Source organism: Solanum dulcamara, chromosome 2 (genome assembly GCF_947179165.1).
Source record: "Solanum dulcamara chromosome 2, daSolDulc1.2, whole genome shotgun sequence".
In the NCBI taxonomy this organism is placed as follows: Eukaryota; Viridiplantae; Streptophyta; class Magnoliopsida; order Solanales; family Solanaceae; genus Solanum; species Solanum dulcamara.
Genome location: NC_077238.1, coordinates 7600732 through 7627017, shown reverse-complemented (window position 1 = coordinate 7627017; position 26286 = coordinate 7600732). Strand labels below are relative to the sequence as shown.

The following is a 26286-nucleotide window of genomic DNA, read 5'->3' as shown; positions in this document are numbered from 1 at the left end:
TCAAACTATAACTCCTTCTAAATCAAGACAAACGTCAAAAACAATTTATTTTTTAAATAAATTGTGAATATATTCAACGATCACTTGCTCAGGACTGCTTTGCTTTTGGACAACATATCATCATACTTATTCTAGAAGTGGGAAGCCCCATAGTTGAAAGTTGATTTACAAAATTACCCTTCAAAAATTTAGCCACTAATTTTACCTTGACTAGAAAATTAAAACCTCATATTAAATAAGTACAATCATGCGTACAGCAAAAGAAGAGGAAGAAAAGAACAAGGATGACATATCGTCTAATGCCTGCTCCCATATTTTCTACTCCAAAATCACTCGTTTCCCTTTCTCTATAAGTTTCTATTTTTGTTTCCTTACTTTACAACAACATACCGTAACTCTACACAAACCTTACCCCTTCTGTTGATTTTCTTCAATTTATGTGTGTTGATTAATATTCTAGATCTATTATGCTTATAAAAAAAAACACAAAAGCTGTTCCATTAGACTTATGGCTGAATCGATAATCCCTATTCTTCCCCGTGAAATCATCATAGAGATACTCTTAAAGGTGCCCCCAAAGTCTCTGTTGAATTTCATGTGTGTTTCAAAATCTGTACAGTGAGACAGAGGAGCCAGTTCTATGGAATCCCACAATTACGAAGTCTAAGAAACTGCCTACATTGGGAGCTAAATTGAGGAACGGTTTACTATTGCAAATATGGTTTTGGATATGATGGGTCACATAATAATGATTACAAAGTGGTAGTTATTCAGTGTATTTATGATGATGGTGGCTCATGTGATACCGTAGTCAACATTTACAGTTCGAGGACCGATTCTTGTTCTTGGAGAACAATCAATAAGTTTCAAGGCAATTTTCTGGTAAATTCTCCAGGTAAATTTGTCGATGGAAAGCTTTATTGGGCTTTATCTGCTGATGTTGATATGTTCAATATGTGCAACATTATTTCTCTTGATTTAGCAGACGAGACATGGAGAAGGTAGTTATCCTTTGGCACTGGGAATAGTGGGAAGTCATCTTTCTATTCTTTGTCTTAATTTTCTTCAAGGAACTAATTCTGATGTGTGCATTATGAAGGATTGTGGAGTTAAATATCATGGACAAAGATTTTCACCGTCGATCATCTTAAAGACCTTGGGGAGTTTAATTATATTCTTCACACCCATTTTCTCCGTACCTTGTTACCAATCAAATAAGAACGAAATTTTACTTTTACTTCCCCAGTTATCATGATAGATAATGGTTTAACCAAACAACTAGAGGTTGCTGAACAATTTGAGGAATGCGCTGCTGCAGAAGCCATGTTGAATCCCGATTTCATAGTTTAAGAATATTTTAGGCTTTTATTCGTTAAATAGTAAAATCACCTTCCCACTCCTTTACTTTCTCTCTCTTCCACTTTTTTTTCTTCTTGAAATCTTCTCTACAATTTTAAATTTAATTTTTTTAAACTTATGACAAAATAAGAGAGAGAAAAGGAAGAAAATAAATATTCATATAGAAATAATTAGTTCAATAGAAGATGATTTAATAGCAAATTTTCTTTTGTATGTACCCAAAATTTAAAATAAATAAATAAAAAATATTTTTTTTCCTATCTCCACCCTTACCCCACGATGATAATAATATAAATTAAAAGAATATGAACATCTAGGTTCATTTCAAGTTTGAGTCTTTGATATCCTAATTAAGAATAAGAGATTAAAAAAGAATAAAAAGAGAGAATGAACAAGACAGTTGGATAAATAATATAAAATTTTATGTTAATAAAATATAATAATATTTTTTCAAATGGACATTCATGAGAGAATTTTAGATGGATCCCAGTTATAAATTGGGTTATAATGAATTGGGTATTAATCTAAAATAGGCCTATAAAAAGATATCATGAAATTAATATTTTTTTACTATTATTTTTAAGTGTATTAAGTCAAAATATGAATTATATGTGATTTTTGCTATTTATTTGAGAATGGTTTAAACTTGGACCAATCAGATTAGACAACATAATAAATAAATATTTAATAATTTTATGTTAGGTGAATTGTTAAAAATAAGGGCAAATATGAACCAAAGGGTTAATATCGAGCCAAAAGGTTGACATCAGGGATATTTGGGGGCCGAAAGGTGGATGGAGGATAGTTTTGTACCAATTCAAATAGTTGAGGGGCATTTTAGACCCTTCTCCTGAAAAAGATTGTGCGATGTCAACTGCAACGATTGATTCCATAATTCTTTTTTTTCTTTTTCTTCTTCTTCCGGATGAAATCATAACAGGGATCCTATTAAGGCTTCCCACTAAATCTCTCTCGAAATAGGGTTATATTTCGAGGCATCATCAACAACAGAAATTTCAAGTTTTGTGCTCTCCCTCCCTTATTTACCAAACAACAAGTCACAGAGGAGCTATTCCACATTGATTCTCCCCTCGAAAGCTCCACTTTATTAATTTACATTGTGGGGCCTGTCAATGGGTTAATTTTTGTGTTCAATCGGGAAAGGAATGGATATATATGGAACTCCACCATTACCAAGTCAAAGGAATTACCTAAGTTTACGAAGAGTAAATTGCGCTCCTATTACTCTAGCAAATATGGTTTCAGATATGATGAGTCACGTGACAATTATAAAGTTGTATCTATCGATTATGGTAATCTTCTTAGTTCAGTTCACAGCGCTTCCAATATGAGGATTATGGCCAACATATACAGTTTGAGAACTGATTCTTGGACAACACTCCATGAATAGATTCAGGCCATCTTTCTATTAAATCTTTACGATAGATTTGTCAATGGAAAGCTTTATTGGACTTCATCTATTGGTATTAGTGATTACAATGTGTGCAACATCACTTCTTTGTTGTTGAAATTACAAGATTATAATTACAATTGAAAAATAAAGTGAAAAAAATAAATTACTTCTTGGCTGAGGCGCGGATATCTCGCTCTCTTTAAGGAGATTCAAATCCACTGCAACAAATCTTTTCACCGGTTCAGCAGTAGCCCTCTTGACTTGTCCTGTCCAGGATACAACAGTCTTATCACAAAATGTAACTCAACAAACTCTGGACAAGAGTTGAGTTTAAAGCTCCACAAATAAGAACACATCCCTTCAACTAATAAGAACTTTCTTTTTTGAAAAATTTAATGCACTCAATATTTTCTTACATTTCAAAACAAAGAAGACCTCTCCATTTATAGGAGAGGAAATCATTCAAAAGATGAAAAATAATGGAATGCCATCATTATCATTTAGTTCACCACTTATTAATGATCGTTATCAGCATTATGATTTAGAGCACCATTATGATTTAGTGCACCATTTATTAGTGATAATTAGGTTAAAAAATACATAATGGAATAAATAATTTTGCATTAACTAAAGATGATAATGAAAGACATTTTTATGCATTAAAGAAAATATAATAAAGATGACATTAAATGTCATCAATGGACAATTGCTAAAATTGCAATTTAATAAAATATTAAAATACCACACTAACAATTTTGATTTAGCAGACGAGACATGGGGAAGCTTGGAGGTTCCTAGTTGTGGAGAAGACAATTCTAATATCAATTTGGGAGTTGTGGGACGTGAACTTTCTCTGCTTTATACTTTTCATCGAGGTGCTATTACCTCTAATGTATGGATTATGAAGCATTCTAGAGTTAATGTATCTTGGAAAAAATTGTTCACCGTCGAATATCAGTATAAAATTGAGATTCATAGCTCTTTTGCACCCACTTTCACATTCTATATACATATTCGCCACGGTGAAATTTTGATTGTTCTTCACTCAGCCATCATGATATATGATGATTCATGTTATAATGTATGCTTCCACCAGAATAGTTGGGACGGAGTTCCTTATCAGAAATTAGTGCAGAAACTTAAAAAACAGAAAGATAAAATAAACACTAGATTTTTACGTGGAAACTCCTTGCTCAAAAGAGAAAAGCCACGATCTGTCCCATAGGATTTTAGCTCAAAACTTCACTAGAACAACTGAGCCAAAGATTCAGATTACAAGCTATTGTAATCTAGGAATTGTACTCACAATTCCTCTCCACTCCTTATAACAACTTTGTTACAGATTTGAAGCAATAACTCTACTACTTCCTAAATCACTAACCTCCTAGATGATTTAGAGTTCAGGTGATCTCCATAACTAGCTTTAGTTACTTCGACAAAATGAACAAAAGAAATAGAAATAAGAACTGACCTAACTTTCTTCACAGATTAGGAATAGACCTTAAAAGATTAAGAACAAGAAATTACAACTTTAAAACAAGAACACAACACTGAAAACTCTATGAGATACTTGGTCTTCTTCCTGAGCAAATTTCAGATACTTGAGACCATGAGCTTCAATGGATATTTCCTTTTTTTGATTCCAAAAATCCAAATGAGAAATGTTGTAAAGAATGTATATATCAATGATATACTATGCATTAGACGATTTGTATTGGTTAGACAACTGACCTTCTGCACAGGGACTCGGCCACGTACACACAGACCTGCAAACTTGGCAAGATCTGTTTTGTACTATTTGTGTGTTGTCGTTATCAACAAAATGTCCTCAAAGGGACCAGGTCCTCTACCTGTTCCCTGAATTTGTCAAATCATCAAAACCAACTACACTCAGCATTATCAGTTCAACTCGATAACTAAAGCACACTGATCATGTTAAGTGATGTCATACTAAAGAAATGTATGTAGAAAGCCTTGTTAATCCCCTAACGATATCTTACCAGGGACGTTGTAACCAGGAAACCCCACGATCATCACATAACTGATAACTTGTAAGGGCTCTACTTAGTTTAGCTTGGTATGCTCATTTTGCACCTTTTTTGTTGTCCAATATAGGACAGGTAGCTCTTGATTCATTTGTAACACACCTCTCTTTTGTCTTCTCATCTTCTAAGGTATTTGATCCTCTTTCTTTCTTGTAGTATTTCACTTGTATTCTTTTGGAGTGAGATAGATATTGATTAGTTGTGACCGAGGATTAAGCAAAAGAAGATAAACTTTTGCCGAATCTCGTAAATTCCTGATGTTCTTTTTATTGTTGTCTCATTTATTATTTATTAGCTACCTTTAGATATAGCTATTGTGATTTAATCACTCTCTATATATCCGGCTTCTGCAAAACTGACTGCACGGATCGAAATGATAAAGCCTTGTAATTATCTGTTTTTGATGTTTATTATGATACATTAATTACTGATCTTTCAATTGCTTGCCGAAGTTGAACAATGATCTCTTTTGCTTTCTCCATAGTATATGTGTTATATTTAGTATATGACTTGTAGTTATTTCTTGTTACCAGATTTACAATCATCCATTGTAAACCCAAATCCTGATAGCAATTGTAATTAGATATTCTTATATTGTCTTTGGAATGTGAAGAGAACCTGATATTGTTGAGTATCGGAATGAAACAAGTCCCAAATGAAGCAACATTGATGTCGATGATTCATATATGACATAAGTGATTCCGACTTTCTCACAAAGAATTTTAGAGGAATTATTCATGGTACAAAATCCAAAAAATTTCAAAAACATCGACCTCTTCACCACATAGCTTGGGGATCGATCTCATCCATGGATCAACATTTACCATTTGAGGAGTGATTTTTGGAGAACAATAAATTTCAGGACAACTTTATGATAAATTCTTCGAATAATTGTCAACGCAAAGCCTTTTGGGCTTTATTTGTTGATGTCGATACGTTCAATAATTTTTTTTCAAAACCTGCTCTAATAGGAATTTTTCAATTACATAGGCATCCTTTTTAATTATTTGTAATGATATCAAAGAGCATAAATGGCAGGAATGTAGGGGGAAAAGTCAGGAAAAAGAGAGGAAAAAACATAGATACCAATCATCCTTTATCTCATTTTTTTAATAAAAACAAAAACTTAAAGAAGAAGAAATTAGTAGAAAAAGATAACGATAGGATATTAAAACTTTAAATAGCAAAACTAGAGAAGAAAGAGATATCATGATATTGCAAGAGCAAAGTAAATAAAAGTAACAAGGCATTAAGACTTGGAGTAGTCATAATGCTACAGTAAGGCATGATATTGCGAGGCATTAAGAATAGTCAAAATGCTACAGTAACAAGGTGAAGTCATCACATCCCCAAATAATATATTTACAACAATTTTCAGTTTTTTAAAACATAATTAGTTTTTTTTAAGAATGTTTTTTTCTAGATAAACGATCAATATTTAAATAGCAGCCGAAAACTAATTATCCTCCTTTAAATGTACAAAATATAAAGGTAAATGTTTGCAAGAAATTTTCTAAGGAAAATCAACCGCAATTACGTACAAAATAAATAAATAAAAAGTGATTTTATTTATTAAAATTGTGAGTATAATTCTTTTCTCCCTGAATTTCCTTTCAACTAGAACTTATTTCTCGAACATGGGATGATTTGAACCTCTGACAATGTATTTCATTGCTAGGAACATCGGATAGCAACTTTGAGAAATACAATATTTAATACTATGATATTCAAGAGTTTATGGAATATTCGAGATCATGATCTTTTTATGAATACTCAAGAGTTTATCAGAGCATTCGAAATGACCACTATTCATCTTTGAGAAAGACATTATTTGATGTCTTGATCTCTTTGTGAACAACCAAGAGTTTATGGGATATTCAAGATATTTATTCAAGGAAATACGTATCTCTTTATATAGGCATAAGCTAAAATTTGGGATAGAATAGCCTCCAAAAAATCTTAATAGACCTTAGAATTTAAAGATGGATTGAACTTAAAGAGTCGTATTTTAAATTTGATAAAATTTACGGAAGTAAGACTTGTCTCAAATTGTCACCTTTATCATCATCATATACTAATACTAATACTAATACTAATTTTAACTCTATTATAAGCCGGAACTTCATGTTCCTATCAATATGGGATGTGGTGCAATGGTGGATTGTTTCACCCTTAAGCAGAGGTCTCGAATTTGAGTCGTATGGAAAAAATCATATTGGGAGCTCCACCCTCAAATGGGTTCTGCAGTGCGTGATCCGAATTTAATTGGGGTCCACGAACTCCGAACATCGGATGGAAAACCAAAAACAAAGAGTATTTCATATTCCTTATTAATGGTGAAAATATAGCAATCATCTATTTTTATAACATAAATAGTAAAAGATATGGAAATTGTCATAAAAATAGGAAAAAAGATAAATAGAAATCATCTATTTAAAAATAGATTGTTATTAATCTTTTTCCCTGTTTTATGTCATTTTCCTTATCTTCTACAGTACTATGCTATTATGTGTTTGATTATTTTGAACTTTTCTTTCTAAAATCAGTATTTGAAATTCATTTACCATACATCTCCTTAATTAATGAACTAATAATTTTCTTATTCAATCATGAAATTTTCAACAAAGAAAGTAAAAAATATTAAAACTTAATTAATAGTTTAATTTATATATGATATTTTTCTCCTATCAAATATGTATTTTGATAAAAGATAATAAACAGAAACAAGAAGAATTTAAAAAGAAGCAATGAGTCCAAAGGACACATGAAAATTGTACTATTTAAAAACAAAAAGTTGTACTATTTGAAAGAAATTGAAAAATAATAGATGAGTTGTTGGAATGGTCCTTCACTTTCAATTCTAAATTCTAGTCATAAAAAGGTAAAAAGCTGAGAACTCCAATGGAAGGATTAACAAAAATGAAAAATAATATCATATTTGAAAGTCATAAAAAATATTGTAGAAAAAACAATAGCAACCACAAATCATATTTGATAAACTAAGCAAGGAAAACAACAAATAATAATAAAATAATATAATAATAGGAGAGTTACTAATACTATACTTGTAAGCAAAACTAAAAGATGCTCAATTACAAATTAACATTCTATCCTGATCTTCGAACATAAAATTCATCTTCAAAAATATTTAATAGTTTAATAATTGATTGGTTGTCTTACGTAAGTCTCAATCATCAGCAAGCATCTAAACCAATCCCAAAATTTTATCAATTGAATCATTGTACGAAAAAAGCGAAGAATTATTGGGTCTTATATTCGATTTTAACTTATGTTACAAAAACTTTGAAAGAAAAAGCAACCAGACATTGATAAAGAAAGATTCTTTACTTAGTTCACTAGGGATTGACTAATCACACCCCGTAACCCCCACCCCCCACTCTGTGTGTGTGTGAATAAATGCTTCAGTTTCTGGCACTACTGGGTTGTATAATTTTTTAATAGTAAGTCTCTTCTTCAAAGACCCATGTGAAATTTTTCTTTGATTCAGTTTATTTTGTGTTGTTTATGTCTTTGAGGATTTTGGGTGACTGTTTCTTGGTTTATTTTTTTTGGTTTTAGTTGTTTAAAGTTTGAATCTTTTTAACGATTTTGTGAGTCTGACTGAATCTATATGATCATGAGTGGTGAAATTTTTGTAAAATGTCTTATGGAAAGAATGTTTTAACTAATGTTTCTAGTATGCTATTTGTTGATCATTGGCTAAGAAGAAGCAAAAGTTATCTTACATGATATCTTACCTGCTATCAGAGTTAGGTTCATCTTGTTTGGCCTTGGTGCACACTCTAGTTGGGGTTGGGCGTGAAGGGGTGTTAGTGTGGGTCCCACATCAGTTGGGGAATGTATTGGTGGTCATATCTATGGTATAGAGTTAGGTTCATCGTGTTTGGGCTCCCGGTGCACGCTTTATTTGGGCCTGGTGTGAAAGGGTGTTAGAGTGGATCCCACATCGATTGGGGAATGGATTGATGTCCAGAGTTACCACTAAAACATTTTTTAGCGGCGACTAATAAGAGCTTTAGCGGCAAGAACAGTTGCCACTAATTGTCGCTTTTAGTGGCAACAAATATATGATTTTGAAGCGCCTAGAGTTGTCACTAATATTTTCTTTTTGGCGGCGACTAATGTGAGCTTTAGCGGCGATCGATTTATATGGACTTGGACAATCTTCCCCCTATGAAGTAAGCTTCTGGGGTTGAGTTAGGAATGGGTACCATATCTTTATAGGCCAAAAAACCCTTTTTTTTCTCTTTTGTGTTGTCATCTGTTCTTCTATTTGCGAGTCTGTGACCTATTTGGTTAGACTACAGATCAACAAGCATAGTAAATGTAGTGGCTCGTTCTCTAAACACTTCACAACTACATTAACATACTTCTGCCTTTAGTAGTGCAATAAATCCTACATTTTCATGTCTCACTAGTCCGGAAAATGTAAATTGAGCTTCACTAAGTCAAATAGGTGTCTAGTAGTTTGCTGTATTCCTATAGTTAGTCATAGTTTTGCATAGCTTTGTGGATTCTAGTTTTCAGCACATTAGGCTGAGCATACTTTTAGATATCCTGCTTATGCAGCTGTTTAGTTGCTTACATGTTCTGCGGATATGAAGCTCTGGGTTGTCCTCTAGTGAAGGTATGGGAAAAACACAAAAGATCAATAGTTCAAGGATCTTGCTTTTGGACACACTATGTCTGTGTGAAACAGGAGGATGCAGCTAAATTTGAAATACATAACATTTAGGATTCTCTTTTACCTAGTAACTTTTGGCTCTTCTTTTACCTAGTATAGTAACATTTTTACCTTAATCTTGTTATTTTATTCTTGTTATCTTCATTCTTTACAAGTATTCTTACTTGTGTTACACATGTTTGTAGACTTCAGGGGGTATTCCAGTTGGTGATTAGTATTTGAAAGTCGAACTGCACTTGGAATTTGGCTATATGGGAAAGACTATTCAGGTTTACGGATTCCCTCGTCTTCTGTCTGCAGAACTGGTAAAGTCATTCTTAGAGAAATATACAGGATATGGAACTGTATGTGCATTGGAGGTTAAAGAGCCCAAAGGAGGACGTAGAGTATTTGCCAAAGTTCAATTTGTCGACAACATAAGTGCGGACAAAATCATCTCTTTGGCTAGTGAGAGGCTGAATTTTGGCACTTCTTATTTGAAGGCTTCGGAAATGAAAACTGATATTGTCCAACTGCGGACGGATATGGATCACATGGATGGCATAACTTTGAATTTTGGATGTCAGATATCACATGAGAAGTTTGCAGTGTTGGGAAGAACAGAAGTTTCAATTCAATTTGGCATTGGATTAAAGAAAATATACTTCCTTTTATCTTGTGGTTCAGCTGATTATAAACTTCAGCTTTCATATGAAAATATATGGCAGGTTGTGCTTCATCGTCCATATGGTCAAAATGCTCAGTTTCTCCTCATACAGGTTTTTCAATTATCCAAACCTTTAGCTATTATTTTCATCCTTTTCCCTGTGCTGGTCTTTGTGAATATTGTGACTATTTGATTGTTGGGGGAATGGTACACAATTCTCATGTATTGGGTCTCTTATTGTTTTTTGATCCACTTCTTTTAAGGTAAAATCATTTCTGCTAACATATATTTATTTGTTGAGTTATGAACCATATGGAAGGGGTTGAAATCCTATTAATGAGAATTTTGACAATCAATTCCATTTCTAGAAACTGAACATGCATGAAGGCTTGAACTATTTAAGTAGAAACTTACTAGCTACTGATCATGACGTAAAGAAGCTTTATAAAATACAAAGTACAAGTTCATTAGCATCAATAGTGGTTAGGCGCTCCCCAATATCATTCTGCTTGAAGTCAAGGTTGAATGCTTGTGCGTTTATAAGCATTGCTACGTGGATAACCTAGCATCCTGTCCAAAACCCTAATTAACATGCCAGAGTGACATATTCTCAGCCTATCTTTTGATTGGTCGACGTCCTTTTCTTTTTTATAAAAAGATCTGTCGACATCCTTAAAAATGAGTGTTTGAAATTCTTAACCTCTTTCATGAATATTTGCATTAGAACTTTTTATCTAGTAGAATCACCATGATATGGCACTGTCAACATTCAGAATTCTTGAAGAAAATGTCTTTCCTTTTTTGTGCACATGTTTCATCAAAGATAAAAAATGTTGATTTTCTGTTATTATGCCCTCTTATTTCAAATTTAGAAATTACTATTACTATTACTACTATTAGTAATATTAATAAGGGAGAGTCAGAGGAGCTTCTTGTCGTCCTGTCTACCGACCAATTGTGTAATTTTGGAATCTTCCCTTTGAGTTTGCTATTTTTGTATTGCACTTCACACAGCAGCGATAGGATATCAGTACTGCTTGTCGTCCTGTAACCTTATATCGATTGATGAATCATAAATGAAAGCAGTCACTGCTCATAACCATATAAAATGCAACTAAAACTCTGTTAATTTTGTTGTCACGCCCCAGGAGGGTACCCTAAACGTGACCGGTACTCAAAAACCATTGCTGGCCTTCAAGCGAACCACTTGGTCCAATCACACTTCCATTCAATCACACTCTATCCGTGAAAGACTCAATCTCAAAGAAGATGTAGGGCACATGGGTGGATTCAACCCATGTTTTGAGTAGCCTTACATACCTTAGAGTAGATTTTGAAGAAACCTTGATGTTAGTTCTTCAATAGGAAGCTTGAATCCTTGAGTGTTAGAGCAATTTTTATTGGAGATGATTTGAGAGAGAAGAGGATGGAGTTTAGGGTTCTTTGGAGGTGAAAAACTGCAGAATTTGACCCCAAAATGTTCCAAGTTCATGTATATATATTTAGGAAAAATGACCAAGTTGCACTACATTAAAAATTCTAGAAAATGGGCTAAAAACCATACAGGCGCTATAGTGGCGCGCCACGCCAAGGGCCAAACTTCAGAGGCTAGTTTCTGGCGCTATAGTGGCGCTGGGCGCCACTGAAGCGGCAGGCCTGAAATTCCTGCAGTAATAGTGTCACGCCCCGGGAGGGTACCCTAGACGTGACCGGCACTCGAAAGCCATTTCTGACCTTCAAGCGAACCACCTGATTCAGTCACACTATCATTCAATCACATTCCCTCAGAGGAGGAATCAATCAATAGCACACTATTCATATCATGGGGGCCGAAGGTCAAACACTATCAACTCAACACGACAAGCATAGTATAATTACTCAAAATAACAGTCCAACCTTCCCACACTCTAGTCTATGAAGCCTCTATCAAAGTCTAGGAGGTACCAATGACAAGCCCATGGCTACCAACAATCAAAATAAAGAAAATAACACCAAAACTATACAGGAAAGCTCAACATCCTCCGGAAACTAGAAGGACTCACTAACTAGCTGGGAGTGTGTGTGGATCTTCAACGGAGCGCCGGTTGATGATCTCTGGTACCTGTCTCTGCATCATGAAACGATGCAGGCTAAATGGCGTTAGTACGTGGAATGTACGAGTATGTAAAATGGCCGAGTAATACAATCATCAAAGAAAAGAAGGAAATCAACCAACTCGAACACATCAACTCAGCAATCAGTAACAACTCCTCCAAGTGTCCTAAGTCTAACAAGAAATAGCTTAGACGGGACCAGTTCACATGCCACTCATCTCAACTGACTTAGAGTACTATCAAGACCTAAATGGGATTTTCTCTTATCCGACAACCATCACTTATGAGTCAGTGATAGTACAACAAGCTGACGTTGTTGCCACGCCCGTCCATACCTTGCCAGGGCATGAACGCCTCCCTAATCATGGATTCCATCGATTATTCAAGTCCTATAATTTCAGGACAAATAAATGGAAAACATCCGACTTTAACGGTTTGATCTCACGGGAAGCATCCGACTTTAACGGTTCCATCCTTACCTACGTTGGCGGCGTAGTTTTAGGAGTTCGAGTATGGACTATACTCTTACCCACTTCGATGCTCGATACTCCTCTCATGACTCCATGCTCATAAGATCCATCCAATCATCTCAAACAAGCCCTCACGGCTAGTTTCATTTAGGACTTTGCCAACTCCTCAACTCTATCCTTAATTCGACTCAATCGAGTCATAATGGCAAGTCTCATTCAGGACCTTGTCCACTCGTCAATTCTATCCTCCAATCAACTTAATCAAGCCTAATTTAGATAAGAATTTATAACATCCCACAAACATAACAAACCATTCCTCTCCTTATTTATCACCTCCTTAGGACTCATCACAACTCTAAGGTTTTAAACCAACAATTCAAGTGGAATAACACATTTAAGGAAATTGACATATTCAACATAATCACATGGTTAAGGAAATCAACAAAGCACATTAACAAACTATCTCCATCAACATATGCTAACATGAAGGTTTTTAGGAATTTCTTAGCTCAACCACAACAACACAATAAGAATCAAATTAATAGGAGACAAGACTCATTCAAACATACACCTATCAAGAAACTCTATTCTTATGGACATTTAACCTCAAGGAAAGTATATGGCACATGGGTGAACTCAACCCATATTTTGAGTAGCCTTACATACCTTAGTAAAGATTTGAAAAAAACTTGATGTTGGGTCTTCAATGGAAAGCTTGAATCTTGAAGCTCTTGGAGGCAATTCTTATTGAAGAAAGATTTGGAGAAGAAGAAGAAGGGAGAAATTTTTCTAGGGCTTTTAGAGAGAGAGAGTGGGACTGAAAATGATCCCAAAAATGTCCCAAGGATGTGTATATATAATTTGGGACAATTCCCAAATTACCCCTTCTCCAAAATTCTGAAAAATAGGCTAAAAAGGCTCATGGCACGATAGTGGCGCCAAGCCCATATTCCTAGCAGTTGCTCCCCAGGCCTAAAATTCTTGTCGTGCTAGTTTGTCTTAGGATCATCATATCTTTTGACTCCGAACTCCAAAAATTACATTCTTGGTGGCGTTGGAAAGAAGACTCGACGACCTTTAATTTAATAGGTCGTGGGCAACTCAGATTTTTGTATTTCAAAAGATAGGGTATTTAGAAGTCGACCCCTCATACGAACTCATCCTAAAACTTAGCCACGACGAATCTTTTGGACTTAGCTTGGTCCTAGGGGTCCTTTGTGACCCCACATCACCTCTAACATTCTTCAATTACTTAGTAACTCATCTTAACTCATGCATACACTTCACAATACTCGAGTTTGACCCTACCCGTATACAAGAAGAGTCTGAATCTTAGCGAAAATTTTTGAGGGGTGTCATATATAGTTTGTCGTAAAATGGTCATAACTTTTGACTCAGAACTCGAAAAATTAAAATTTTGGTGGTGTTGGAAAGAAGATTCAAAAATATTTAATTTGATAGGTCACAAAATACCCAATTCATTATATTTGAGGAGATATGGTCATTGGAAGTTGAACCATATACGAACTCATTCAGAAACTTAACCGAGACGAATTCTTTGGACTTGGCTTGGTTTTAGGGATCCCTTATGAACCTAAATCACATCTAATTCACTTTAAATAATTAGAAATTGATACTAACTTATATGTACAATTCGAAGTCACTGAGTTCGATCCTACACGCATATGACGAGTGGTTCGGGTCTTGGCATAGAAGTTTTTAAGGTGTTACAATATCTCCCTCTTGGGATCATTCATCCTTGAATGATAAGTAAACTAAGTATGGACTCAACGTACAAATGGAAATCAGGACTCAATCATTCAACTAATCGAATTCGTAAAATAATTTACTATTCAAACTCAAGAATAGACATATCAATTCAAATCAAGAAAATGGACATTACCTCCAACATTCTCATCGATAGGCACGAATAGATGCGGATATTTAGATTTCATATCTTTCTCAGCTTCCCATGTGGCTTCCTCAACAAATTAATTTCTCCACAAGACTTTGACCGAGGCAATCTCCTTGTTCCTTAATTTGCGAACCTGACGATCAAGAATATAGACCGGAACCTCTTCATAGGATATATTATTCTTAACTCCAATACTATCAATGGGGAATACCAATGAAGGATCGCTCAAACACTTCTTCAATATTGAGACATGAAATACTGGACGAATGACGACTAACTCAAAAGTTAACTCCAATTTATGAGTGACATCTCCAATCCTCTTCACACTTTGGTAAGGCCAATATATCGGTTCCCAAGCTTCCTCTTCTTTCCAAGCCTCATAACACCCTTCACGTCTATCCAATAATTCACCTTAAACTTCAAGTCTTTTCCCCTTACCTTAATTCTCATACTCTCCGAAATGGTTTTCACTTCCTCTATAACTTGGTGAACTAAGTATGGTCCAATCCATTCAAAGATACGGAACTTATCCACTAGCAGACAAATAACCAGGGATGAGAAAAGAGCTACAACCTCGAATGTACCCCTTAACATTCCTCTGACCAAGTTCAAACCTAGCTCTAAGTCCTGAGGTGCTAGTCCTAAGAAGATCATACTTATACAAATCTAACCTTTGAATTCATACTCTATACCTCTATAAGGACATTTTACTTATAGAATACTACTACTCCCCACCACTTTATACAATCACTCACAATCATTACCCAAAAGTCATCAATGGCCTACTACCTTCACTCTCATGTACTACCTTCACTCTCATGTCCAGTTGATTTTGCCTTCTTACTCAAATGCTCCTCCTTGTCTTTCCTCTTCTCATCCTCTATCTGCTAAGCATATACCATTAACCTGGAAATATCCATGTCAGAGATCAACAATGCTGATTTGTACTCCTTCACATGTCTTCCCAATCTAGAGACAAATTTTCTCATTTTTGACCTCATATCTGGGATCATCTCTCGAGCATATCTGGACAGCTGGATGAACTTTAGACTATACTCCTTAACTGTCATACCCTCTTGTTTCATATTTACAAACTCTTCTACTTTCTCTTCCCTCAATTCTTTGGGAAAGAAGTGATCAAGGAATGCTCCCTCAAACTCATCCCAAATAGCAGGCTCAACATCCTCACCTCTATATTTTTCCCACTAGTTATACCAGATGTTTGCCACATTTTTGAGCTGATAAGACACCAACTCAACCCCCTCGATCTCTGTAGCATGCATCGCTTTCAAGATCTTCCACATCTCATCAATGAAATTCTGGGGGTCTTTATTAACCTTGGAACCAGTGAATACCGGCAGATTTATTCTCAGAAAATCTTTAATCCTCGTAGCAGAAGATGGCTATGGAGAACTAGAGCTAGGAGTTGGCGAACTCTGGTTATCATTACGGGCAGCCACTAATTGAGTGAGCATAACAATCGCTCCTTGGAAATCTGCCTCCAAAGTTGGTGCAGGCGGAGTAGTAGGCACTTGAGGTGCCTCAGCATAACTTACTGGTTGGTCTCTAGTCCTCGGTAGGCGTATCTCTGACTGTGGAATTTTTGTATTATCAGCATTCCTCTGGCTGGCAGTACGTTTAGGAGGCATTGTATGCAACGTACAAATGCACAAATTAGAAATAAAGTCTTATAGAGCTAAACTCTATCGCACGAACTCAGGTTATGAAAGAAGTGAAACGATTCTTAATGTCTTATAGCCTCCTAATTATAAGTGTGGGGTACAACACACATATAAACAAGACTCTACTAGACACGGCTTCATAGACTCCCTAGGACTCTTGAACTCTGGGCTCTGATACCAAGTTTGTCACGCCCTAGAGAGTACTCTAGACGTGACCGGTACTCAAAAACCATTATTGGCCTTCAAGCGAACCACTTGATCTAATCACACTTCCATTCAGTCACATTCTATCAGCGGAAGACTCAACTCATAAGAATACTACTCATAAATAAGGCCAAAGGCCAACCACATCTCCAATCAACAACTAGTAAAAATGAAACTAGTCACATGGAAACAAATCAACATCATCCACACTCTAGTCTATGAAGCCTCTATCAATAATCTAAGAGGTTCCAATGATAAGTTCATGGTTACCACAAATCAAATAAAAGAAGAACTAACTCAAAGCTGAAAAGGTAACTGCGGTATCCTCCAAAAACAGAGAGGACTCACCAACTAGTTGGAAGCGAATGGATCTTCAATGGTGCGCCTGTTGATGACCTCTAGTATCTGTCTCTGCATCATAAAATAATACATGTCAAATGGCGTTAGTACGTGAAAAGTATGAGTATGTAAAATGGCCGAATGAAACATGCATCAAGGTGGGATCAAATCAACTCAAAAGAAGGAACAACTTAATCAAGATGTCCTGAATCCGAACACGAACAAGATACGAAAGATGTTAGACAGCGGACCACTTAAACTACTTAGTTAGAGATTGTTTGCTATTGCTTATGCCTCAGCAGAGAAGACAAAATATGATTTAAACAAGACCCATCACATACAATCCAACCCAATCCATCCCAATCCGACTCAGAGTACTATCAAGACCTATGTGGGAGTTTTTCTTATTCGACAACTATCACTTATGAGCCAGTGATAATACAACAAGCCAATGTTGTTTCCACGTCCGTTCTTACCTTGCTAGGGTAAGAACGATTCAACAAATCATGGATCCATAACCAATCAAGTCCTATCATATCAGGATAGTAATTTGGGAAACATCCGACTTTAACAGTCCAATCTCATCCTACGTTTGGCGACGTAGTTATTGAATTCAAGTTATTGCTTACTCTTACCCAATTCGGTGCTCGATATTCCTCCCAAGACTCAATGCTCATAAAACTCTATCTAATCAATTTAATCTAATCATATCGACAAGTCTCATTTGGATCCTTGTCAATTCATCAATTCTATCACAATCAACATCTCAACCAATCATACTATCCAATCACATCTTTCAAGAGTAGTTTAGATATGCATTTATGACAACATTCAATCCTATTCAATCATTTCTTCGTTCATTTCACCAATCTTTTTGGGATTCATCAAGACTCCAAGACTCTAAATCAATAATTGAAGATACTCAAAATATGTAAGTTTTTAACAAAAATATGTTTAACAACTCATATCAATCAACTCTTAGACATAACAAAATATGTATAACAACTGATATCAATGAACTCATATCAACATAAAGCATTTATCAATTTCTCAACTCATCAATATCAACATAACAAAAATCAAGTTAATAGATGTAAAAACTCATTAGGACATAAATCTATCAAGAAACTCCATTCTTATTAACATTCAATCTCAAAGAAGATGTAGGGCACATGGGTGGATTCAACCCATGTTTTGAGTAGCCTTACATACCTTAGAGTAGATTTTGAAGAAACCTTGATGTTAGTTCTTCAATGGGAAGCTTGAATCCATGAGTTTTAGAGCAATTTAGGGATCCCTTATGACCCTAAATCACATCTAATTCACTTTAAATAATTAGAAATTGATCCTAACTCATATGTACAACTCGAAGTCACCGAGTTCGATCCTACACGCATATGACGAGTGGTTCGGATCTTGACGTAGAAATTTTTAAGGTGTTACATTTGTTGTCTGTAATGTCCTTTTCTCATCACACGTTACTGTCCAAATTTACCATCTTGCGCTCTTTTAGTGTTCGATCAGTACTTGGAGTTCAGTTTTTCAAGTAAAGTTAGTTCCTTAAATTTGGTGATAGATTGTTCATTAAATATTTCTCAAAAAAGGCTGTTCAATTGTTCATTAAATAACTTCCTCACAAAAGGCTGTTCATTAAATAATTAGGGGATCTCTAGGTATATTGTAGGATGTAGCATCAATATTGCTCTTTGTTGTCCGTTCATTAATTATGGAATTTCTGTAAAATTAACATTAAGATAATTCTTCTTATCCTCATTATCCTTTCTCTCTTTTCTCCCTAATCAGGAGTTTGTGATGGGTGAAATTATATTATATTTATCCTGAAAACTCATTCTAGCACCTTATTGTAGTTTTTCATTTATGCATATGATGTATTGCTTATCTCTATTTTTGGGGGGCAAAGTTAGGTATCTTTAAAATTGTAATTTGTTTCCTTATTTTAATGCCTTTTTTCAGTTTACATGTCACACTTTATGGTTTCAGTTAGTTTGGGGGATATTTGGTAGTTGAGACATTCTAATAGTACTATTTACATGATCATTTTTAATTTGTCAGTAATTTATGATCTGTCTATCCTTAAGACACCTATTTTAAAGTATTGCATTGTTTCTAATTAGTCTTTTAACAGGCATGTACTCTGTTATCATGTAAAATAGACTGGAAATTTACTAGGTGCAAAATGTGTGCATCATAGACTAGAGCCATTTGGATAGCCCTTTTCTGTTTTCGATAAAGAAGAAAACTTGAAAAATGATTAAAGAACATTTGTCAGTTTTTCAAATTTATAACCTTGGTGTCTATGTTAGCTTGCGTGCACCTCAACGAAGTCCCCGGGTACCTGCTACCTCCAACCCACAGATACCGAGTTAACAATTTCTCTTTAACAACCAAAAGTTCATGATGATAAAAAAAAAACGTGTTAGATAAAGACATTACAGCAGTTAAACTTGGGCATGTGCTCTACACAGGCTTGGTACCATTGATTAATTAAATAAGTCAAGTTTCTAACTTGCATAATTATGTAAGTTAACAAATATAAGTCCACATTTTTCAAATTCTTCAATACTTGTGACTTGTGTGCTCGTGATCTTTTAAGTTAAAGAATGCGAAATCAACTTTTCTACTGTATTTGCAAAATTTCTTCAAGAGTATAGTTGCATCAGTTAATATATCGCTTCATATAATTGAATTCTGGTTAGATCGGTAGTCTACTCTACTGATTTACAATAAGATTCTGTATTGACTTATCCATTCAATTTCTATGATTTAGTTATTTGGTGCTCCTCGGATCTATAAGAAACTTGAAAACTCCCGTTATAGCTTCTTTATGGAAACTCCTGATGATCAGTGGGTGAGAACAACAGATTTCGCTCCATCTTGGATAGGGCTATCTTCTAGCTTATGTTTGGAGTTTCGTAAGGGCGTTCATCTTCCAAATTTCCAGGAATTTTTTTTTCACTATGCAGAACGTGAAAACAAAATTACTTTACAGACTGGTTTCACTTTTTCGTCTCTCAAAAGATCAGCTCTGGTTCCCATTGTCCAGCCTCCTGAAGGAATCACATTGCCCTACAAGATATTGTTCAAAATTAGTTCTTTGGTACAGCATGGATGCATTCCTGGGCCAGCATTAAATGTCTACTTTTTCCGATTAGTTGATCCTCAAAGGAGAAATATTGCATGGATTGAGCACGCGTTAGAGAAACTGTACTATTTAAAGGAGTGCTGTTATGATCCAGTGAGGTGGCTCACTGAGCAGTATGATGGGTATCTCAAGGGTAGACAACCTCCAAAATCTCCGTCCATCACTTTATATGATGGATTGGTGTATGTAAGAAGGGTCCTAGTAACACCATGCAAAGTTTATTTTTGTGGTCCAGAGGCTAATGTTTCCAATCGGGTTCTCCGCAAATATTCTGAAGACATCGATAACTTTCTTCGAGTTTCTTTTGTTGATGAGGAGTGGGAGAAACTGTATTCTACAGACTTATTACCAAGAGCAAGTACTGGAAATGGTATTAGGACAAACATCTATAAGAGGATCCTATCAACTCTGAGGAAAGGCTTTGTAATTGGTGATAAAAAATTTGAATTTCTTGCATTTTCATCAAGCCAGTTGCGGGATAATTCATTGTGGATGTTTGCATCTAGACCTGGCCTTACTGCAAATGATATAAGAACATGGATGGGTGATTTTTCGCAGATCAAGAATGTCGCAAAATATGCTGCCAGACTTGGTCAATCTTTTGGTTCCTCAAGAGAGACTTTGAGTGTTCGTAGACGTGAGATTAAAGTTATTCCTGACGTAAAGGTTCAAGGAACCAACTATGTCTTTTCTGATGGAATCGGAAAAATATCTGCTGACTTTGCTCGTAGAGTTGCCACAAAATGTGGCCTTCAATATACTCCATCTGCTTTCCAGATTCGTTATGGTGGATACAAAGGTGTTGTGGCTGTTGATCCACATTCATCAAAGAAGCTATCGTTGAGAAAGAGCATGTCGAAATATGAATCAAACAACATAAAGTTAGATGTCCTTGGGTGGAGCAAATATCAGCCTTGTTATCTCAATCGTCAACTGGTTACTCTCTTGTCTACACTTGGGGTAAAAGATTATGTTCTCGAACAGAAGCAAAAGGAAACCGTAGATCAGCTTGATGCTATCTTGCATGATTCTTTGAAGGCACAGGAGGCTTTGGAATTGATGTCTCCTGGAGAGAACACTAATATTCTCAAAGCAATGCTAAATTGTGGTTATCTTCCTGATGCCGAGCCCTTTCTTTCAATGATGCTGCAAACCTTCCGCGCATCAAAATTGCTTGATTTGCGGACTAGAACAAGAATATTCATTCCAAATGGAAGAACAATGATGGGATGCTTGGATGAATCCAGAACCTTGGAATATGGTCAGGTGTTTGTTCAGATTACTGGTGCTGGACGTAGAGAGTGTTATGAGGATTTACATCCAATTAATGACAGCAGATCCACCAACTGTAATTTCCTTCTCAAGGGATATGTGGTTGTTGCAAAAAATCCATGCTTGCATCCTGGTGATATTCGTGTTTTAAGGGCTGTAGATGTTCCCGCGCTGCACCACATGGTAGATTGTGTTGTATTCCCCCAGAAAGGAAAAAGGTAAAATCGTACGTTAGAAACCTATTAACTGTTTATTTACGAGTAATCAGCGCATTGTGTTGTGTATTGTGTCTCTATTATCGTAATTTTTTTGCTGTTAGTGTTGTTTCTCCATTGTAGACTTTCCTATTCATTGCTATGCTGTCTTTATTGTTTCTTGATCTTTTAATTGGGTTTGAGGCACTTGAGCCAAGGGTCTTTTGGAAACACTCTCTACCTTCTTAAGGTAGTAGTAAGGTCTGTGTACACTCTACCCTCCCAGACTCAACTTAGTGGGATTCCACTGGGTATGTTGTTGTTGTTGATAGCCTGGTCTTACTAACGCTCTAATCCAAATTAGTTTCAAAGACAAGTCACATTGACTCTTGGGAAGCAAAAAGCACCAGAGGGAGTAATTGAGCGTCTTTCCTTAGTTAGAATTCACTTGTATAAAATCCCCTTCTAAAGTTATACTGAAATATGAAGAAGTCTTTTCTTCCTTCCCATATTCTATACTAACTTATGGGTGGAAATCATTTTCCTACTGGCTGCACAATTATTTCAACTCTTAACTTTTTGTACGAATGCTCCGGCCAACATTCATACATTATCATCAAAGCTGTAATACTCAAATATTTCATCAAACACTTAGCTATATTTTCATCAATATCTAAGTTTTCTGCAGAAAATATTTTCCGCTCGACCAACCAAACAATGATAATAAAATGACTTATTTTCCAAAACATATTTTCTGAAAAATGACTTCAGTCAAACCAATGCACCCTAGTCTCTCATTTTTCAAAAAAAAATTAGGACCCCATTGGGTTCATTGTATATGTTACAAGTTCCATAGAGTTGAAGTCTGGAATGATGATATTCTACAGTCTTCAACATATATCCCTATTGATTGTGGAACTGATGCAATCATGCAGCATTTATATAATTATGGGGTCAAATTTTTTTATGACTATAGTTGATCAGCAGTATTTCAAACAGTCTCTCTACCTCTGAGGTAGAGGTGAAGTCTGTGTACACTCTACCTTCCGTAGACCCCACCTTGTGGTATTATACTGGGTATTTTGATGTTGTATACTTCAGCAGTATTTCATCTATCTGGAATATTCTCAATTTTTCTTCATGGAAGAATTTTCAAATGTGAACTTTATTAATTGTTCTTTCTAGTAAAAGTGTGAAACTAGTTTCCATCCTTATGAACTCTATCTTTATTTCTTTTTTCATGGCATTGTTACTCAAGTGTTAAAACTTTGATGACAGACCTCATCCAAATGAATGTTCTGGGAGTGATTTGGATGGGGATCTCTACTTTGTTTGCTGGGATCAAGACATGATTCCGCCAAAGCAAGTCCAGGCGATGGAATATCTTCCAGCACCCAACAAACAGTTGGATCATGATGTCACAATTGAGGTACCCTTAGTTTCGAACAACTAGTTTTCCTTCCAAAATTATCATGCTTCTGATGCATCACTATGTTCAACCTTGCTTACCTTCCATTGGGAGAATTGGCATGGTCTTGATATTAGTCTTTCCTTTTTATCCTTTTTTTATCAACGCTTCATATTAGTCCACTTATTCTATTGCTGAGATTAACTTCTCCGAGATTTTGATTCAGTCGAATCTATTTTAGTGTATGAGTGTTAGATGCATCAACTACAGACTGGTTATTGTACTTTTCACCATAATCTTTACTACCTGAAATATGTTTAGTGGTGCAAGGTATGGGGGTGGATGATGGGGTGTGAAACTAGAACTTTTGCAGGAATGTTGGATTCCTAATTCCAGAGTGGTTAGTAAACTTCAAGACTAGAGAAAAATTTTAACCAAAATCAAACTATGGATGTCAAAGTTAGTTTTGGAATTACATGTTGTTCATTAATTGATCTTGGCTTACTGTAATTTATGAATAATGCTTATGTATATTTTTAATGCCATAATTGTATATTTTCACTGCATTTTCTTTAATGTCCAATTTACCTATATTAGATGTACAGCTAACAGCATTGCCTTTGTTTTCTTTGTTTTTTACATCAATAAAATTCTCTACCACAAAAAAAAACTGGAGGAAAATATACCCTGAATATAAACAACTTGTAAGTGACCAAAGCCATAAATAAAAGATTTCCGTTGTGTCAAGCCTGAAATAGTTTCTTCTTTCCCCTTTCTTATTTACCTTTTCAATTGCACATGTGAGATTCCTTTTCCAAGTTTATTATTATCTCATTCTAGAGGGGGGTCAATCCTGAGAGTCCCAAAAGTTCATGGAAGAGTGCCCATTCTTGGGTTTTTGGTTTAAAACGCCGTATCTATCATTTATCTCTTGCAATCATGGTTTGCATACCAATCTGTGCTAGAAGAATTACATCTCTTGAGTTTGTATTAGGGAATGGACTCTTGAGATCATACTTATAAGATGTGTAATGCAATACAAGTACTGATGAGTCTATTATTTTTTGTTGTTGTGGGGGAGGGGGGATTAGCCAGTATGTGCAAGTACTGAGGAACTCCTTTTCAACTGTCTGCCTACTGCAGGAAGTTCAAGAGTACTTCACCAACTATATTGTGAATGACAGCTTGGGAATCATAGCAAATGCCCATGTCGTATTTGCAGACAGAGAACCTGATATGGCCATGAGTAATCCATGCAAAAAACTTGCTGAGCTCTTTTCAATTGCAGTTGACTTTCCAAAGACTGGTGCTCCTGCTGTAATACCATCTCGGTTGCGCCCTAAAGAATACCCAGACTTCATGGATAAGCCAGACAAGCCAACATATAACTCAGAAAGAGTTATTGGAAAGCTTTTCAGGAAAGTGAAGGACAGAGCACCTCAGGCTAGCTCTATCGCGACCTTCACAGAGGATGTTGCCAGGAGATCATATGATACTGATTTGGAAGTTGATGGATTTGAAGATTACATTGACGAAGCTTTTGACTACAAAACTGAATATGACAACAAGCTGGGTAATTTAATGGACTACTATGGCATAAAAACAGAGGCTGAAATAATTAGTGGTGATGGCATTATGAAGGAATCAAAAACTTTTGACCGCAGAAAAGATGCAGAGGCCATTAGTGTTGCTGTGAGGTCCTTGAGGAAGGAGGCCGGGACCTGGTTCAAGAGGCTTAATGATATAGATGACATGTTACCAAAGGCTTCGGCTTGGTACCACGTTACATATCATCCTAGATATTGGGGTTGCTACAATCAGGGGTTGAAAAGAGATCATTTCATTAGCTTTCCCTGGTGTGTTTATGACCAGCTGATCCAGATTAAGAAGGAGAAAGCACTTAACAGACCAGTTCTCAATTTGTCATCTCTCGGTCTCAGCTGAGTCGCAAATTAGTGTTGAAATGAGGTTTCAAGTAAGCGTTATGCTGATATATATATATATAATGGAAGTAGGGTGCGGGATGGCTTTCCCCCCAGATAGTTCTGGCTCGGAGGGAATCCCACAATTACGAAGTCTAATTAAGAAACTGCCTACATTGGGAGCTAAATTGAGGAACTGTTTACTATTGCAAAAATGGTTTTGGATATAATGAGTCACATAATAATGATTACAAAGTGGTAGTTATTCAGTGTATTTATGATGATGGTGGCTCATGTGATACCGTAGTCAACATTTACAGTTTGAGAACGGATAGTCTGTTTGGATGAACTTATTTTTAAGCATTATATAAGTTGAAAACCGCTTATAATTTTTTTTTAAAAAATAAGTGCAGACCAATTTTAAATAGTAAAATCACCTTCCCACTCCTTTACTTCTTCTCTCTTCCACTTTTTTTTCTTCTTGGAATTTTGTCTACAATTTTAAATTTTAATTTTTTTAAACTTATGAAAAAATAAGAAAGAAAAAAGGAAGAAAATAAACATTCATATAGAAATAATTAGTTCAATAGAAGATAATTTAATAGCAATTTTTTTTTGTGTGTGTATCCAAAATTCAAAATAAACAAATAAAAAATAATCTTTTTTTCGTATCTCCACCCTTACCCCATGATGATAATAATATAAATTAAAAGAATATGAGCATCTAGGTTCATTTCAAGTTTGAGTCTTTGATATCCTAATTAAGAATAAAAGATTAAAAAGGAATAAAAAGAGAGAATGAACAAGACAATTGGATAAATAATATAAAATTTTATGTTAATAAAATATAATAATATTTTTTAAAATGAACATTCATGCGAGGATTTTAGATGGATCCCATTTATGAATTGGGTTATAACGAATTGGGTATTAATCTAAAATAGGCCAATAAAAAGATATCATGAAATTAATATATTTTTTGACTATTATTTTCGAGTGTATTAGGTCAAAATATGAATTATATGTGATTTTTGTTATTTATTTGAGAATGGTTTAAACTTGGACCAATCAGATTAGGCAACCTAATAAATAAATATTTAATGATTTTACGTTAGGGGAATTGTTAAAAATAAAGGCAAATATGAATCAAAGGGTTAATATCGAGGGGTATTTTTGAGCCAAAAGGCTGACATCAGGGATATTTGGGGGGCAAAAGGTAGATGGAGGGTAGTTTTGTACCAATTCAAATAGTTGAGGGGCATTTTAGACCCTTCACCAGAAAAAAATTGTGCGATGTCAACTGCAACGATTGATTCCATAGTTCCTTTTTTTCTTTTTCTTCTTTTTCCGGATGAAATCATAACGGAGATCCTATTAAGGCTTCGCACCAAATCTCTCTCGAAATAGGGTTATATTTCGAGGCATCATCAACAACAGAAATTTTAAGTTTTGTGC

At 35.2% G+C, this 26286-nt stretch overlaps 3 pseudogenes across 1 annotated transcript; all 3 read left to right on the top strand.

Moving 5' to 3' along the window:
• The first annotated feature begins 508 nt into the window (after positions 1 to 508).
• On the top strand, positions 509 to 1350 carry LOC129879832 (F-box/kelch-repeat protein At3g23880-like; annotated as a pseudogene).
• Positions 1351 to 2226: 876 nt separating this feature from the next.
• Positions 2227 to 4818, top strand: LOC129879831 (F-box/kelch-repeat protein At3g23880-like; annotated as a pseudogene).
• Positions 4819 to 9746: 4928 nt separating this feature from the next.
• Positions 9747 to 25206, top strand: LOC129880186 (probable RNA-dependent RNA polymerase 1; annotated as a pseudogene). The gene is made up of 4 exons (XR_008765344.1): positions 9747 to 10281; positions 19661 to 21525; positions 22780 to 22930; positions 24053 to 25206. The product of XR_008765344.1 is annotated as a probable RNA-dependent RNA polymerase 1 (transcript).
• The last annotated feature ends 1080 nt before the right edge of the window (positions 25207 to 26286 follow it).